This window comes from Prionailurus bengalensis, chromosome C1, assembly GCF_016509475.1.
Source record: "Prionailurus bengalensis isolate Pbe53 chromosome C1, Fcat_Pben_1.1_paternal_pri, whole genome shotgun sequence".
Classification (NCBI taxonomy): Eukaryota; Metazoa; Chordata; class Mammalia; order Carnivora; family Felidae; genus Prionailurus; species Prionailurus bengalensis.
This window is the reverse complement of record NC_057345.1, coordinates 216,819,716-216,838,659: the sequence shown is the minus strand read 5'-3', so window position 1 is coordinate 216,838,659 and position 18,944 is coordinate 216,819,716. Positions and strand designations below refer to the sequence as shown.

Here is an 18,944-nt window from a genome sequence, read left to right as displayed (position 1 = left end):
TTTCTGTAGCTGGAGCCAGCTCAAGTTAGGACCTTTTTTTCTTTTTCTTAACGGAAGTTTTAGGCATACCCCCCGCAGTTGAAAACTGTAAGCCTCCAAGCGCCCACTTACGGCTTCCATTTCAATTACCATCACTTTCCTCATTTTGTCTCTCATGGCTCTGCTTCACAGCTTTTAAAATTTTTAAAACAAATCTCAAGCGTCATGTTTTTTTTCATAAATGTATCTCTAAGAGATGGCCTTCTTTTTCCGCGTAGCCACGGTGGCCATTATCACACCTTAAAAAATTAACAATAATTTTTAGTATCATCTTGTACACATGCCGTAATTAAATGTCCCCAGTTTTCTCAAAAATCTCTTTTTCATCGCTGGTTTGTTCAAATCAGATTCCCCATAAAGTCTGCACGCTGCATTTGGTTGTTACGACGGAGGCATTCCTAAGTATCCTGACTTTCTACCATTTGAAAGGAGAGGTCTAAAAGGGGATACAAGTATTTTATTTGATTCCATAATTTGTTAAGAAGTCTACAGAATACATCATAAGACAGTTTTCCCTTCATTCTTTTTTTAAATTTGTTTTTAAGTTTATTTACTTACTTTGAGAGAAAGAGAAAGCAAGAGTGGGGCAGGATCAGAGAGAGGAGACACAGAATCCGAAGCAGGCTCCAGGCTCCGAGCTGTCGGCACAGAGCCCGACGCGGGGCTCGAACCCAAGAACTGTGAGATCATGACCTGAGCCGAAGTCGGATGCTTAACCGACTGAGCCACCCAGGTGCCCCCTCCTTCATTCTTAAACAAGGGAAAGGGAGGAGGAGTCCCCCCCTCGACCCAGTTAGGGTCCCTGGGTCTGGGTCTGAAATTTTAGCTCACCGAGACAGATCAACAGAAGAAGAGCACACACTTATTTAATATAAGTTTTAAGTGACACAAGGAAATGAAGACTCAAAGGAATGGGTCAACCGGGGTGTTTCTGTGCTGGGTCTGATGAAGGGTGGGCAGTTGTGTGAGGAGGTGAGGGGGCAGAGGATGAGCTAAGTGTAGCGATGGAGACGAAACAGCAAGGCTCGCTCGTTGAGATTCTTCTCAGCCTCCCCGTGTCTTCGGAGCTAGGATGCTCCTCTCCTCCCATACAGGGGTGCACCCCGCACGTGGGGCGCTGTGACCTGCTTCGGGGAAGAAGGGGAGGAAGGTCAGAGTGACCTTTCTGCATCTGCTCTTTTATCAAACCCCTTCAGCCTCAACTATCCATACGCCAAGGTGCCATATTCCGGGGTAGCTCATCCCAATCCCTATCATGAGAAGATTTTAAAAAATCATAATAGCACCGAAAGAAACCACTATCTTCATTTTTCAAAACTGCGAACACAGTGCAGCACACTGAATGTCACGTTCTGCTTTTATCAGCCGATGTCGCCCCAGACCAATTCTACGTCGCCGGTGTCTGTATAATTATCATTTACAACGGGCGCGTATTATTTCACTTTCTTGGCCACTGTTCTCTTGCTTTAGCATTTTGGTAGCGTTTGCTCAATCCGTATGATGTACTGGAAGGGGGAATGCTCGCCAAGGCTGAAGATATTTGCCGCCCATCCTGCCCCCTTGGTCCCGTGCTTTTATTTTCACCCTGTTTGACCTTGCTTATGGGTCTAGGGAGGTGAGGAAGCAGAATGCAGACGCAGGTGGGAGGGGGTGGGCAGGGACAGGAGAGAGAAGGTGGTGGTTTGCCTGGGATGTGTTTGAAAAGATTGGTTTTTTTCCTTTCTATCCTCTTGATTCACGTAGGGCCAGCCTGGGGGACCGTGTGCTCACCTGAAATTAGTTCTTGTTATAGAAGAGAGTTCCCTGCGTCCACTGCAGGCCCCAACAAGCACGTAGCGGACCCGGATCCCGCAGTGTTGTGCACAGGGGATGTCTCCTGCCCTGTCCCCAGCGGGGCCGAATGAGTGATGTCCGTGAAGCTTTAGATCCGCAGGGAGTCCAAGTATTTAATGTCAAACAATGTGATGTCTCATTTATCATTAATTAATCATCCTAGAATAATCTTGTGCCCAGTGACTGGTCTTGCCAGGTACGATATGCAGGGAACAACCTCATTCATTCTGGCAAACGATGTATTACGCATAAAAAAAGTGGAGTGCTGACAAGGATCATAATCGGAGTGCCCTTCGTGGTGACAGTTATAAGCAATTATATTTAGATAAGATATTTTTTTTAACATTTTATTTTTAAGTGATCGCTACACCCAATGTGGGGCGCAAACTCGCAACCCCAAGACCAAGAGTTGCACGCTCTACCCCCCGAGCCAGCCAGGCTCCCCAATAATATTATTTTTTATTATTATCAAAAACAATTTTTCCAGAAGTGTTTTGTGCATACAGATGTTTTCAGCTGAAATTTTTCTTTAGGGTTATTTTTTAGGAACAGGACTACTGGATCTCAAATTAAACATTTTTTTAGAGAAAGAAAAAGAGAGGGAGAGAGAGAGAGAGAGAGTCATGTTGTTTTTCAAAAGAATGATGCTTATCACCAGGACCGCCAGCGTAAATACACATCTCAGATATGACCACTTTTATATGCTAGTCATAGAGATTTTAAACAGCAGGCACACAGAAGTTTGGAGAAAGAAACACTGGAAATATTTTCGCCACACCCTGAGTGCTTGAAATGAAACCCCTCCGATACGTCTCTATGATTCTATTTTAGCAATAGGAACCTTGACGATAGAATTAATTTACTCAGTTGGGAGGGACCTACACCGTGGAAACTTCCAGAGAGGGTTCGGATGAAGGGAGACCAGTAGACTACAGGGAGGTGACGCAAGGTCCCAAGTTGAGGAGTGGTTCAGGATGTCGCGTGCTAATATTTTGAACCTGCAAAGCCCAGCCCAACTGGGAAGAGCCTCAGAAGGCACCACTCAGTAGTAGTGACACCACTTTTGTTTCTAAAGCCACAACGAGTGGTATTGCTGTATCAGCGTCATGGAGCCCCCGTAATTAAGAAGTCTGCCAGCGAGGAAGACAGCTGGCCCATTTTGCATTCAGATTGACGCAATTCCCACCATAAGCATAACTGATGTTTGTTCGGGAATATTGAGCAACGTCACAGAATCTGTGAGACGGCGCTTATCCAGAAGTGCCAAGTCGAGCACTAGGCAAAAGAAGTATGTTCCAGACGGTAACAGATGTTCCCAGATCAAACATTTCCGTGGCAAATCCTGTAGAAGAATCAACTGATAAAACAGGGAAGGCTATTTCGGGGGCTCCCATCGTGGTAAACCAACCCCCCCACCCACCCACAACAACAACAACAACAACAAGCCTCTGGTCTGAGCTCAGTCTCCCCACGTGCAGACTGAGGTCGCCTCATCTCTGAAGCCGTGGCTCCGGGTGCAGTTCTGGGCAGAGGTAGGTGTGTCGTTCCAGATGGGTCTGTTTTGCTATCGGGGACAAATTGGAAGAACTTCTCCCGAAGAAATGGGCCAGAAGGAGAAAACACAAAGGAAAAAAGGAAGGAAAACAAGAACAAATGAGGAGGGTAATGTGTGGGGAGGGAGGAAGGACTCGGGAATAATGATTGCAGTTCATCGTCCCCTCAGAGACGGGTCGCCCTTCGAAGAGGTGGAAAGAACGTGTCAAACGTAACGCTCTGGGTTCCCACTACCATTTCCTGCACGCAGCTGGCATTCAAAGGGGGCGCGTTTTGCAGAGTCTTGAGTCCCCTCCCCTCACCCAATCTTGACGCTTGGCCGCTTCCTTCAAGAACTCTCTCTGTAAGCTCGTGAGTGCTGCAGATTGTTCCTGAAGAGGAGGTGGGGAGGAAGCCCAGGGAGAAGACTTTGTCATCCTTCCTTTCCATCTTCTTCTTCTTCTTCCTCTCTTCCCTCTCACTTCTTCTCCCCTCCCTTGTGTGGAGACCAGAAGTCCCAAATTTCTTCCCTCACCCCTGCATAGGGGTGGACTCTGCCTCATTCTGGGACCCTGCTTGTTGTACCGAGTCAAGGTGCCCTGCTGGCCTGTGGTTTCCGGTGTGTCGGGAACCTTCTCCTCAGGCTTCCCCAGGTTTGGGACCTTAGAGCTCACTGCCAATCATAGGGGTTCTGGAATGCTCTTCATCACCCGGTTTCTCAAACCAAAGCCTGGGATGGGGGGGGGGGCGGTGCTTTACAGCTTCCTGTTCTTCAGGACTCGGCTCACCATATAGCATCAAACATCTAGTCAAATCTCTCTCTAGGACAAATCTCAACCTCGTCCACTTGTCTGCATCCCCAGTCACTTCCCTGGCTCATCTCTTGCCAAAAGTATCACGGTGTCTCCCAGCTGGATTTTCAGAATCTTCTTACTTATCTCCACATAGCAAACACTTTGATCTTTTAACTAAATGCAAATCTGGTCGTGTTCATCTTCTGACTTTCCCTTGTGTTTTCCCTCCGAGTTTAGAACACGAGTGAACATTCCTGGGGCACCTGGGGTGACTCAGTCGGTTAAGCGTCCAACTCTTGGTTTGAGCTCAGGTCATGATTTCTCAGTTTGTGAGTTTGACCCTGAGTGGGGCCTTGTGCTGACAGCAAGGAGCCTGCTTGGGATTCTCTCTCTCCCTCTCTCTCTGTCCCTCCCCTACTCATGCTCTCTCTCCCTCTCTCTCTCCCTCTCTGTCTCTCAAAATAAATAATTAAACTTAAAAAAAAGAGTCAATATTCCCTTTGTGGCTGGCATTCTCTTTGCCTGGGACACACTTCCCAAGCTGTCCATATGTGGCTTGATAACCTCACTTCCTTGAGATCTCTGCAGAAGTATCACTCCATCAACTCCATACATAATTGCAGTCCCCATGTCCCTGTTATCCCTTATTCTCCTTTCTAGTCGTTCATGGCATGAATCACCATCCAACCTACTACGGCTTTGCTACCCTTTTGTGATCTCCCTCCTCCCGTCCATTCCCTGCCCCTCAGCGTGAACTCTATGAAGCAGAGACCTCGTAGATTCTACTTCTCGATCTAATCTCAGTACCCAGAACCATGCAAGTCACATTGTGGGTACTCAACAAATACTATCTATCAAATGTTGAAATAAATTAAGAGCTCAGTAGTAAGGGGTGGGCTGGGGTTTTAAATTCAAGCAATCTGGGGTGCCTGGGTGGCTCAGTCAGTTGAGCATCTTCTGACTCTTGATTTTGGCTCAGGTCATCATCTCATGGTTCGTGAGTTTGAGCCCCACATCAGGTTCCATGCTGCTAGCGCAGAGGCTGCTTGGGATTCTCTCTCTCCTTCTCTGTCTGTTCCTCCCCCACTTATTCTCAATAAATAAATAAGCAAACAAACAAAAATGAATGAATGAATGAATGAATGAATTCAAGCAATCTGACCCAAGATATGTTAATATTTGCCCTTAATGAGCTTTCACGTCCCAGGCAACACAGCATCCATGACCTTAAAGTAAGACACGAACTGCATTTTGGAAAGAATCACACACATGGGAGAAGCCATTATGAGGTCACGATAAGTCCATCAAAGATCACATACACACACCTGTGATAAGCGAAAAATGAAACGATGATGTCACATTTAGAGATGACAATTTTGTATACCACCAAAAGGAAACCCCACTCCGTGAAAACCCATGCAATGATATTCAGATATTCAGGGGTGATGGGTACTCAGGAATTCCACGTGATGAAAGTTTTAAAGAGAAATACAAATCTCTTTATTAGCTTCTGGGGGGAAGACACTCGGTGAACTTGAACATGTAAAGAAACAATGAATAGTGAAACAAAGAAAAATGTGATTTCTGCAGTTCCATAGATGGATGTAAATGGCAAAATTTGAGGGCTTCCCCAGGATACTCCTGGTGAAACAGAAGTTGGGAAAGAATGTGTTTCTGCCTCTACGTCAGCGTGGACAGGCTGTGGAGGGATGTGCCTTGGCCCTGGGTCTGGCCGAGCAGAGTTTCCAGCCCAGAACAAGAAGAAGGTGTACAAGGGAAGGCTGCCCCCACCTCCAGCCCGAGGTGCAACACGTGGCCACCATGATGGCAGAACAGTCGCCATCAGGTAAGCGGGAGCAAGGGTGTCCCTGATGGAGAAAGGGAAGACTCCCCTCAGTGGACAGGTCCCAGGCAGCACAAAGATTCTTAGAGAAGCCTCCAGAAGCTTACACGCAACTGCAGAAGTAAGCCCCACCCCCCCACCACAACCACCTGAAGGGTGTGAGAGGGAATCCCTTGGAGACACATGGCCTGGTTATCACCCCAAGGGCCTTCCAATACTTTTTACAAAGATAAGAAGTGACACACACAAAAGGCAAAGTTCTCTATCCCGGTCCATTAATGTAGAAAAAAAAAATAATCACGTTAAAAAAATCCTAACCATCTGGAAATTTGAAATAAAAAAAGAACCTTGCCTAAGTAACAGTTTGTAAGTCTTTATCAGAATCTACAATATGCTGACCTTGTACCCAACAAATGCATTTCTTAGAGACCACCCCCTGGAAATATCCACTAGTGCGCTAAAATGGATGCCCTGGGACGTTCATTGCGGTCTTGTCTGTAATAGTAAAAGCCTCAGGGCCACAACTGTATATTCAACTGATCCCCAACAGAGCAGGAAAATATCCAATGGAAAAAGACAGTCTCTTCGACAAACAGTGTTGGAAAAACTGGATGGCAACTTGGAAAAGAATGAGCCTGGACCACTTTCTCACACCAGACACACAAATAAATTCAAAATGGATGAGAGACCTAAATGTGAGACAGGAAGCCATCAAAACCCTAGGGGAGAAAACAGGCAGCAACCTCTTTGACCTCAGCGGGAGCAACTTCTTGCTCAGCACGTTGCCGAAGGCAAGGAAAACAAAAGCAAACGTGAACTATTGGGACTTCCTCAAGATAAAAACCTTCTGCACAGCGAGGTGAACAAGCACCAACACTAAAAGGCAGCCTACGAAACGGGAGAAGAAACATGCAAATGGCGTATCTGATAAAAGGTTAGTATCCAAAATCTATAAAGAACTTATCAAACTCAACACCCAAAAAACCAGTAATCCAGTGAAGACGTGGATGGAACACACTTTTCCAAAGAAGACATCCAGAGGGCTAACAGGCACATGAAAAGATGCCCAACATCACTCATCATCAGGGAAATGCAAATCGAAGCCACGAGGAGATACGGCCTCACACCTGTCAGGATGGCTAAAATCAACACCACACGAAACAACGGGTGTTGGCGAGGATGCGGAGAAAGGGGAGCCCTCTGGCACGGTTGTTGGGAATGCACACGGGTGCAGCTGCTCTGGAAAACAATACAGAGGTTCCTCAAAAAGTTAACGATAGAACTACCCTGTGGCCCAGAAATTGCACTACTAGGTACTTACCCAAAGGATATAAAAATACCGATTTGAAGGAGTATATGCACCCCAATGCTTGTAATAGCATTACCAACAATAGCCAAACTATGGAAAGAGCCCAAACGTCCACTGACTGATGAACGGATAAAGAAACGGTGGCGTATAGGTATATACGAGGCAATGGGACTCAGCCAGCAAAAAGAATGAAACCTTGACGTTTGCAACCACGTGCATGGGGCTAGAATGTAGTGCGCCAAGCGAAAGAAGTCGGAGAAAGACATATACCGTATGATTTTACTCAGTGGAATTTAAGAAACAAAACAGGCAAACATATGGGGGGGGAGGGAATGAGAGAAGAAAACAAGACACAAGAGACTCTTTTTTTTTTCAACGTTTATTTATTATTTTTGGGACAGAGAGAGACAGAGCATGAACGGGGGAGGGGCAGAGAGAGAGGGAGACACAGAATCGGAAACAGGCTCCAGGCTCTGAGCCATCAGCCCAGAGCCTGACGCGGGGCTCGAACTCACGGACTGCGAGATCGTGACCTGGCTGAAGTCGGACGCCCAACCGACTGCGCCAACCAGGCGCCCAAGAGACTCTTAACAGAGAACAAACTGAGGGTTGATGGGGGAACTGGGTGGGGGATGGGTCACAGGGGTGATGGGTACTCAGGAAGGCACTTGTTGTGATGAGGCCTGGGTATTTCTATGGAAGTGAGAAATCACTAATTCTACTCCTGAAACCAATCTTGCACTCTATGGTAACTAGAACTTAAATAAAAATTTGAAAAGAAAGCAAACACACACACACACACACACACACACACAAAACCTTGTGGGAAAACCCGAGAATCTTTAATAGGGGTAAATGTAACTAAGGCACGGGACCATTAAAAAGAATTTGGTGATACACTGTTGACGTGGAAAGAGAGCTGAGTCTCACCTTTGTGAGTGGGACGGGGTGGGGGCCGGGATCTCTGTTTTGTTCACATAGGAATCCCAAGACCCTGGAACAGAAATGGACACATAGCTGTCTCTTAATAAATGCTGATTAAGTGAACGGATCTCTGAAATGTACTGCTAAATGAACATAGCAGACCAGAGCAGCCTGCATGGTGTGAACCATCAGTGTTAAAAAATATCAAACGTGTGTGGAAAAAGCTGCTAAGGAGAGGGTGGGGAGAGAGGTCCCCAGCCCTGCCTGTGACCCCCCTGGGAAGGGGGGGGCATCAGGATCGAGGGGGCGGGAGGAGTGGAGCGAGGCTGCCCCTTCTTGTTCTGAATACTCCCGAGTTCTTTAAATATTTACAAGAATATTTTTATCCATGTATTTTTAAAAACAAGAAAAGATGAAGAGAATAAAAGAGAATTAATAAATAACCCCCAAGCTGGTTCTTGGAGGGTCTGTCAGGGAGATCTCTGGTAAGTCGCACGAAGACAGGTCATACGCGTGAAAAGCAGAAATGACAAAAATGTGGATGTGGGCTACGTAAGGAGACTGCAGGATGATATGCCAAGCAAGTTGAAATTGTGTAAAGAGACATGGCTTTCCTGCCCCGGTATTACATGAAAAACTTTAACCCAAGAAAAAACACGAAGAAAATTTTCACGGCGAAGAGAAAATTCAAAACAAAATCAAACCAAAGAAAATAGAAACAAAGCGTTGTTTCCTCCCCCAAACCCAGACTCAAAAGATTTCACTGGAGAAGCCATTTAAACTTTCAAGGAAAAGAGACTTCTTGTACTTTATAAACTCTTCCAGACAAAGATGGGTCTGATACTACTCTTTTTCATGGAAATGACCTATGTTGTAATGTCAGTACTTTTGTCAAAGATGGTATATTATTGGGGCACCAGGGAGGCTCCATTGGTTAAGCGTCCGACTCCTGGTTTCGGCTCAGGTCATGATCTCACGGTTGGTGGGTTTGAGCCCCACGTGAGGCTCTATGCGGGTGGCCAGCATGGAGCCTGCTTGGGATTTTCACCCTCGCCCTCTCTCTGCCCCTCTCCCTGCCCCTCTCCCCCCACCAAATAAATAAATAAACACTGAAAAATATACTTTAAAAAAGAAGGCATATTATTAACACGGATACAAGCATTCTAAATAAAGTACTTGCTCATGATTTCGTAGATATGTTACAATATTTCAAGGCATCATTTGAAGGCCTATTCCAGGGAGCTATTCCAAGGGTACTACACTGGCGGGAAGTCTATGAAAGATAAAAGCAGAGGGGTGCCCGGCTGGCTTAGTTGGTGGAGCAGGAGGTTCTTGATCTCAGGGTAGTGGGTTCAAACCTCATGTTGGCTGTAGAGATTGCTTAAGGCAAATAAAAATATTAAAAAAAGATAAAAGTAGAAAAAATATCAATATTCAGGCATTGAATTATAATATTCAATATTAAGGCATTTAATAAAGTTCGACCACCATTCTTTTTGGGTAATTTATACCAAATAGACAATATTATGCTTTAAGGGTAAGGAACTGGTAGCATTTCCAATAAAATCAGAGATAGAGTCCTGCCATGTTCTACTACTGTGTTCTAACATTGCTCTAGAAGTTCTAGAAACAATAAAAGATACAGCTTTTAGAATAAGAGAGGCAGAGTTATCTTTAGTTGCCTATGATGTGATTGTGTACCTAGAACACTCAAGAGTCACAAATTTAGGGGCGCCTGGGTGGCGCAGTCGGTTAAGCGTCCGACTTCAGCCAGGTCACGATCTCGCGGGCCGTGAGTTCAAGCCCCGCGTCGGGCTCTGGGCTGATGGCTCGGAGCCTGGAGCCTGTTTCCGATTCTGTGTCTCCCTCTTTCTCTGCCCCTCCCCCGTTCATGCTCTGTCTCTCTCTGTCCCAAAAATAAATAAAAACGTTGAAAAAAAATTTTTTTAAAAAGAGTCACAAATTTAAAGTTATCAAAATGAATAGGAGGGCCTATAGAAAAGGCTGGACTTCGGATCATAAACACCAATCAATGGTTACAAAATATAGTAAGTCTGACTTACAAAAACAATCTAGTTTTTTCTTCGCTTTTTTTTAAAGTGGGGTTCATGCCCAGAGCAGAGCTCAATGTGGGGCCCAAAGTCACAACCCCAAGATCAAGAGCGGAGCTGAAATCAAGAGTCGGACGCTTGACTGGCTGAGCCACCCAGGCGCCCCATGAAAACAATTTAAATTGAGGTCCTTAAGGATGTCAGTGGCGGGTGGCTGATAAACATGGGTTGGAATGAAGTCCTTGCTGGACCTTCATGAAAGGAAGGGACAGTTGGAAGGTGACAATTGAAGCTGCCATTCTCCGAAGGCCTTGGTCCCAAGACAGTATGAGCCCTTGTAACGTTCTGAGACCTTTCTCTGCGTTGGTTGCTTGTGTTGTCCTCTGTCTGTGTCTCCATAGAGATCATCTCTTTAAAAAACGGTTCTCTGGTTCTCTGGCCACCCCAAGATGAGACAACAAACAAGACGGTGCCTCACTCGGCGCCCAGAGCTCCGATCCCAGAAGAGGGGTCGATGTAACCCCACCTGAGCCCGGCAGCCACCACGGGACTGGGTGACGACTTGAGCCCAAGGGCATGGTCCTGGGACCCCAGGAGGACTAAAGGCAGATTTCTTGGCATTTCTCTTGCAAACTCAGTACCTGCAGGGCAAGAGCGTCTCCTAAAGGCACCTACCTGCCTCTGCTTCTGCAACCTTCCTCCAAGGACTGTGGGCACCTTCAACAGGTGACTGGGGTCACAAACTGTGTCCTCAGTTTCAGGCAAGAAGAATATTCTTGTCCGGCGTTGTGTGAAAGAGGGATTTGCAGAACTGTGTGTCTATTTAGTGGGTTTTGAGCTGTATTTATTTTTTTTTCTCTATTTTTTTTTCAACGTTTATTTATTTTTGGGACAGAGAGAGACAGAGCATGAACGGGGGAGGGGCAGAGAGAGAGGGAGACACAGAATCGGAAACAGGCTCCAGGCTCTGAGCCATCAGCCCAGAGCCTGACGTGGGGCTCGAACTCCCAGACCGCGAGATCGTGACCTGGCTGAAGTCGGACACTTAACCGACTGCACCACCCAGGGGCCCCTTGAGCTGTGTTTAAAAAAAATGAACCTAATGGGAGAGAAGAGAATACAGAAGGCTGTGTGTGTGTGTGTGTGTGTGTGTGTTGAGTGTGCATTCTGGCTTGTGATGTGAAAGATATTTCTTCTGGTGGGTCACAACCACAAAAGGGTTGAAAAGTACGGCCAGCTGTCCCTGTCCTTCGGTAGCCATCTGTCCCGTGCTTTGTCCGTCTAAACGTCTCCTAGGTAGCAGCAACCAGGACTGGACAGTGGGAACGTTTGCTAATCAACTGCTCCCGGGCGTGAGTGTAGCTGATGGGTGACTTCGGTCTGGACACTCACAGCCGGGTGGCCATGGCTGCAGGGGTCACTGGCTCCTGACATCTTCTGTAAGAAAAGCCAACATTGTCCCTTTCCCCTCGTTTTGGAGGAAGAAAGGGAAGCCTGTGACAGAAGGGGCTCCAGGACAGGGGGCAGTGAAGTCACACACCCCTACACATCTGGAGACAAAGAGCCACTGCCTTGGCCTCATCCTTGCTGTCCCTTCTCCCCGCACCCCTGCATCTCCACCATATGCAAATTATGTCTGCTTTGCCTTCAACATATATCCAGAATCCAACCACTTCCCAGCACTTCTCCTGCAAACTGGCAGCTGGAATACATAGAATTGCTCTATTATACCCAGCTGGAGGGTCGTCTGGGTGGCTCAGTCGACTAAGTGTCCAACTTTAGGTCATGATCTTGCAGTTCATGGGTTCAAGCCCCGCATCAGGCTCTGTGCTGACAGCTGGGAGCCCGGAGCCTCCTTCGGATTCTGTGTCTCCCCTTCTCTCTGCCCCTCGCCTACTTGTGTTCTATCTCTCTCTCAAAAATAAATAAACATTAAAAAAAATTAAAAAGAAGACCCTGCTGGAGTTTGCAGACTCTCTGGGAAACACATCTTGTGACCTTTTTCCGGTCATTTACAGTTACACTGGCAACCCTGTCATACTCGCAATAGCCATTCTCTCCATCATTTTGTTTGTTTCACTGACAAAGCATCCTCTTTCCCTGTGATGACTTCTGTGAGCTGACTTCTCTTGTGAGACCGTGAGCCTTGACCCTTGAAGCTCTCCCGCTTACACGCAGGGTTTGGACTCTGGGTTTGGGTTTTGTGGCAGAGACTTCCACTTCTGAGTCATGAGCCTGGGTGAGGTTGAGTTGCCTTGGCTGTTTGGAGGCTGACACAGACCTCTCCATGTGACCTGGGGAAGCAGCCTTGTTTGTGCTGTGGTTTCCCCATTTTTTTTTAAAAAAAGGAAAGGAGTTATTCTCTGGATCACGTTATATTTTTGTGACCCAGAGTAACACCCTGAGAAACATGTCTAAAAGTTATGTTGTTCAAACTGATGGCTTATAAAATTCAGCGGTATGCCATGATTCCTGCTGTAAAGTCTAGAGAGGTAGCACCAGCTTTGGGGGGGCCGGTACCTGTCCAAAGGGTCTCCTGATGGGGAGCCAAACTTGTGTATGTGGCCAGTGGGTGAGGACAGGCCAGTGGGGCTGCTGGCCACGTGACTGCATCCACAGTCCTGCTTGCTCTGCGGGACCCCTGGTTGAGAAGGTCTAGCCACTAGGAAGGGCTGGGCCAATAAGCTCTCACAGAACACGCTGGCTGCTCCCCAAGATGTCAGGCTCAGCCCAGCACTGGCTCGATGTTCTGTTCCCTACCCTCAGCTGCTTGGGGTTTCTGGTAATTCTCTGTTTCGCGGACTCACATAAAATTGTGCGAAGATGTCAATTACTCAGAAGTCCCATGCTCTTCTGCTTTTCCCTGCTGTCTGCTTTGCCCCCTGTTCCTAGTCCTGTGCCGGATATTATCAGGCAAACAAAGCACCTTACAAGTGACGTACAAGTCAAGACCTACAGAGGACTTTTTTTCACAAAGGACTACTAGAGACATTGATCAAATGTTAAGCATGTCCTCCAGAGAAAATGTGTTTTGCTGTTCCAGTGCCCCACGGGTCTAGTGGTGCTGGTCCCTGGTGTTTGGACGAGGCGTTACTTGCTCATTGACAAAGTTTGGCTTCTAGACATCTACAAGACCCACAAACGGGAGTGGGTGTGCTGTAGGTGTTGAACGCATCCGTGGTCCGTTCCTTTTATCACCGAGTGGTGGCCCATGGGGCAGACATGTCTCTCTTTCCTTAGCCACTCACCCCCTGAAGGGCGTCTGGGACTTTGTGTCCCTGGGACAAATGCCCAAGAGTGCAATTGCTGGGCTGTCTGGTAACTGCATTCAGTTTATCAGAACCTAAGTACCTTCTGTTTTGAGTGGTTCTTCTCTCCCCTTGAGGAGGAGAAGATAAAAGTCTAGCTTCGACATCAAACTGTTCACCCTCAGATGCCCCCTAATGGATTGGGGATGGGGAGTAGACAGCACCAGAGAAGGAACTAGGTGAGATGCCCAGGGTGAGAGACTTGAGGGGCCTCTGTCTCAAGGTCATGACCCTGCTCTTCCCCGACCTGGGAGTGAGCGCCTCCTCCGATTCCACTTCTGGGGTGCCTCACCGGCCTCACCTGGTCCCCACCTTAGAGGACACTTTCAGATAGACATCGGAGGCATTGGCTCGTCAAGCAGGTTAAAAATTGTAGAAACGGGAGCCCACGCGTCTTAAGGAAGGGAGTTTTACGATTCTTCTTAAGGAGATTTTTAGGTGGTTTCTTCCCTGGCTCCAAGCAGCCCTGCCCTCGATGAGGCAGGGAGGATGGAGTAGACGGTCGTGTGGGACGGAGAGATCTGTCTGCCGCTCACCTCTGCCAACCCCGAGCATCCACGTGGAGCGGGGAAGACAGCCAGGTCCTGGCACACGCCGTCGGCCCCTGCCCATCCTGGGGGCGCAGACAGAGGAGGGGAAATAGCGAGGGTGAAACTAGCCCAGCTGTCCTCCTGAGCTGGGATTTGGGGGCCATGAAGGGAAGGTCGCGGGAGGAAGGCAGGCCACGCGCAAGCTGTGTGAGCCCCTGGAAGGAGAGCCAGGGCCCCTGGTGCCTGCCCCTCTCCCGAGAGCAGCCTTATCTTCTCAGGTAGAGCCCCCGGAACTGCCTCTGCAAAATGAAGTATGAGTGCACAGGCCCCACGAAAGCACTGCCATTACAGAACCTACCTATCCTCCAGGGGCTCTGCCCAGGGCGAGACGGACTGCAGAGCAACATACCCATCAGCCCTCTTGACGCCAGCCTGTGCTGGCACCCGCCCCGGGACCCGGGCGCTCCACCAACCCCGCTCTTGATGTACACAGGGGAATTTCACGCAGGAGCCACGGTGATTGTTCGCATCCCCCAGTCCAAGTGTAGCTGCGTCCGGCCGAAGTAGAGAGGAAGACTTCTGTCCTCCCTGAGGTTGGGAAGTTCGATGTTGCTACCTAAACTGCTGCTACGGATCTCCACGGCGGGGGAGCGTGGACCACATCCACACACCGCAGGGCGATCTAGATGCAGGAAAAGTGGCCCTCCCCAGAAAGGTAGCTGGGTCCGAGGACAGGGACAGTGATGGGGGATGTGGCTCCCATGACCGCAAGGCATTCAACACTGCAGAGACCGGGACAACCGGGGTGTGGGGTCTGCTCCGCCTCTGGCACCGTGAGGACCACCAAGGACCACCCAAGGGCTTCACGACCCAAACCCAAAGTCTGTGTCAGCACAGCTCCCTGCCCCCTCCCCGTCCCCCGTCCCTCATGAGGGCTGGCGTTGGGCTCCCCTGTCCCCTGCTCAGGTGCTCTGCCTGTTTGGCATTTTTCATTTCTTCAGAACTACGATTACCTAAGTTTGCAGGAAAATAAGGAAAAGGTCCACAACAATCAAGAAATAAAGTCCACATGCACCGCCGACGGGACACGTGGGTTGGAATCTCTGCCAAGAAGTCACGTGCACGCGTGTGCCTCTGAACCTTGCGTGTATTTGTGCACGCGTGTCTGCGTTCCAGAGTGTGTGCGTTTACCGTTATAAGAACGTGTATATGCAGATGTGGATAGATGTGGCAGTGTGTGTCTGAGTGTGACAGCACGTGTGTGCCCGTGTGTGGCTAAGTGCGTTTATCCGAGTGTCTGTGTAGCTGTGTGTCTGTCTCGTCTTGCATGTATGCGTATGCATATAACTGGGGTAAGTCTACGTAATGGGTGCATGCGGGTGTGTGTGCACGTACCCGGCCCCCGTGGGTGGGTGCATGGATGTGCAGGGTGGGGGCCGCAAGCAGGAAGAGAACCGTAAGTAGAATCATTGAGCAAAGGGCTGAAGTCAGAGCTGGAAATCAGAGCAGTGCGCCCTCGGGAGAAGTTCGCCAAATCGAGAGAAAAAAATTCCTTGGTTTTCTTGCTGGGGCTCCAGCGCGGATGGCACTAACACCATCGTCACATGGTCAGCTCAGTTCCTTCCCTTCTGAGGAAGCGAGAAGGAGATGTGGTTCTTTAGCTCCAATCTACGGTTGCTAAACGTCCTCCCAGCTGGGTCCCCCACGTAAGGCATCGGCTTCAGACTTCCCCTTTCTCCACAGCCCTTGCGTCTTTGTGATCGAAAACTTGAACCTCTGTGGCTAGAAATACACCGCGCCTCTGGTGAGGTTGCACAGCGCTTTGGGGATTGACAGAAGGGGCTGGAAACCTTCCAGATACTGCCAGCCAGCCAAGTTGCTGGTCCTTGTTGGTCTGTCTGGGCAAAGGTGTGCGTGTGCGTGCACGTGTGTGTGTTTGCAGGCGGGGACAAACTGACAGACACAAATGGGATTAACTTTCAAGAGACAGGCCGAGGGATAGAGAAGCAACCACCGTTCCACACGTTACGAAGATTCTTCTGTGCCATCTTGGTTTTGTGTTCAGGACCAGAGTTTGACCAGGCTACCTTCGTCTCACTTCTAGGCAGGTCGGTCTATCAGTTATCTTCTGCCAAAAAATACGGTGCAAATATCATTCCAACATTCAGTCTTTTGTCCTATTTGTCATTTCATTTGCTCGCTATTATTTTATGTTTTTTCAACAACTGGGCCTGACCCGATCAGATGAGTCCTTCCAGGAGATTATCTAGAAAGAGCACAAGAGGGATGTGATGTGAGGGGAACAGAGGCTGGCTTTGGAGATGAGGGAGAGCACATGACAAGGGTTGCAGGCAGCCTCTAGGAGCCAAGAATGGCCCCTGGCTGATGACTTCAGTCCTACAACCCCAAGGAATTGAGTTTTGTCCCTGACCCGAATCAGCTTGCAAATGGGCTCGCCCCCAGAGCCACCGGAAGGGAACACGCACTGGCAGCCACCCCCACTTCCCATCTGATAAGACCCTGGGCAGAGAACCCAGCTGAGCCCCTCCTGAGCTCCTGACCTGTAGAGCCGTGAACTATTAAATGGGTGTTGTCTTCTTCTACTAAGTTGGTGATGTTCGTTATGCAGCCATGGATCACCAATACAGCCTGACTATTTTCTTTGAAAGAGAAGGGAAAAACTCAGCAGCAAAAACACAAATCAATATGTCGCTACACATGTCACTAAATGCCACACCCGTGTTGATGCTTGGTCTCCCACAGTGGCTAGCAATGACCTCGATTACCATCTCTTCACCAGCAATGAGTTTTATCATTTTATTTCAATCACTGACAAGTGAAGATGTCAACTCATTGTTATTTTAAGGGGCATTTATTTCTTTTACGTCTAGCGAGAGACACCCTTTTTCATGTGCTAATTCTTAGCTGAGCTGCTGTTAGCTTGGGAACGCGCTATCTTCATTTCCAGCCGGATGCATTTTTCTCTTTAATTTTTATGGCTAATTTCTCTGTTCCTACAGAACCCCTACACATGAGGTGCTCTAAAAATATTTGCTGAATTAATGTCTGAATTAAAAAATAATGAATGAGTAAATAAGTCTTCAAGAGCAGGCTGGGGCTTTTGTTGCTGAGAAATTCAGCCTTCTGGTGTCAGGACGGGACTGCATGTGTGCCAGCGGTGGCATCCAGCTCAGTAAAGCGGGGACACACCTGACATTCAAATGCCCTTGGCCGCGTCAGCCCTTGAGGCAGTTGGTGAAAGAGTAGCCATGACAGAGCCGGTCAAGAGCCGCGAGCGGACAGAGATGGGGAATCACCATGGACGGGCGTCCGGTAGGTGGTCAGGCTGCTCTCTGCCACCAGGGATGCGAGACAGGATCAGACTATTGGTTTGTCGGAAATGTATTTATTATCATTCCTTTTTTAGAAATTTGTTTGGAAACTATGATGACAAAAGTAATACATGTGCTTTTTCAAATACCTCAAAGAGTTTAGAAGTGTCTGAAATACAAAGTAAAAGAAACCCTCAAACTCACGCCTCTCAGATAATGCAGATAATATTAGGTACATATCAGTGAGAGGAAAAATGGGTTTTGAGCTCTACATACTGTCTGCAGCATATTTTATTTCCACTTAACAAAGTATCTTGGATATATTTTCATCGCTACAAATTTCAGATCAGGAAACTGGGGTCCAGAGATCCCCGGAGGTCTCCACGGCTAGACCTCGGGATTCTCACGGCCCCTAAAGTCTCAGGTGCATTTTCAAGGGTGTGTGGATGCTCCCTAGGTCTCTGAGCAAAACAACTCCTACGTCAGTTTCAAGTCTTTTTCGACACTGTGATCATTCGAAAAAATTGAGATGTACTTGACGTACAATGTTGTGGAAATTTAAGGTGTACATGTTGATCTGATACACTTACCCGTTGCAATATGATCCCCTCTATAGTGTCTATTAACACCTTCGTCACGTCACAGAATTATCATTTCTTTTTTGTGGTGGGAACATTTAAGATCGACTGTCTTAACATCTTTTAAGTATGTGAGCAGTTTTAACCGCAGTCACCAGGCCATGCATCAGGTCCTCAGAACTTAACCCATCATCTAAATGCAAGTGTGTGTCTTTTGACCAACATTCTTTCCAACCTCCCTGCCCTCCAGGCCCTGGTGACGACCATTCTACTCTGTTTCTACAAGTTCAGCGTTTTCGGATTCCACAAATAGGCGAGCCCTTACAGTATCTGCCTTTCTCTGTCTGAGACTTACCTCCCTGAGAACAATGTCGTCAATGTCCATCCACGATGTCACACAATGGCAAGGTTTCCCTCTTTCTCGTCGCCAAAAAAGATTCCATTATATACATTTTTTTTATCCGTGGATCCATCCGTGGACACTTTGGTTGTTGCCATATCTTAGCTATCGTAAATAATGCTGCGGTAAACATGGGGTTCAGTTATCGTTGTGATGTCCTGTTTTTGGTTCCTTTGGGTAAATACCCAGCAGTGGAGTTGCTGGATCACAGGGCAGTCCTATTTTGCATTTTTTGAGGAACTTCCCTATCGTTCGCCCGAGTGACTGAACCAACTTAACATTCCCACCAACTGCGCATGAGCGTTCCTTTTTCTCCACTTCCTCACCAACACTTGTTATTTCTTATCTTTTTGATTACAGCTACTTCAACAGGTATGAGGTGAGATCTCACAGTGACTTTGATTCGGATTTCCCTGATCGTGAGCGATGTTGAGCGTCTTTTCATCCACCTGTTGGCCACTTTTATGTCT

General features: G+C 47.8%; 1 long non-coding RNA gene across 1 annotated transcript; it reads right to left on the bottom strand.

The window, feature by feature from the left end:
- Positions 1 to 15,293: 15,293 nt before the first annotated feature.
- Positions 15,294 to 18,627, bottom strand: LOC122479746. The gene is made up of 2 exons (XR_006296430.1): positions 18,430 to 18,627; positions 15,294 to 16,430 (listed from the first exon to the last, which is right to left on the bottom strand). It is a non-coding gene; the product is annotated as an uncharacterized LOC122479746 (long non-coding RNA).
- Positions 18,628 to 18,944: the final 317 nt, after the last annotated feature.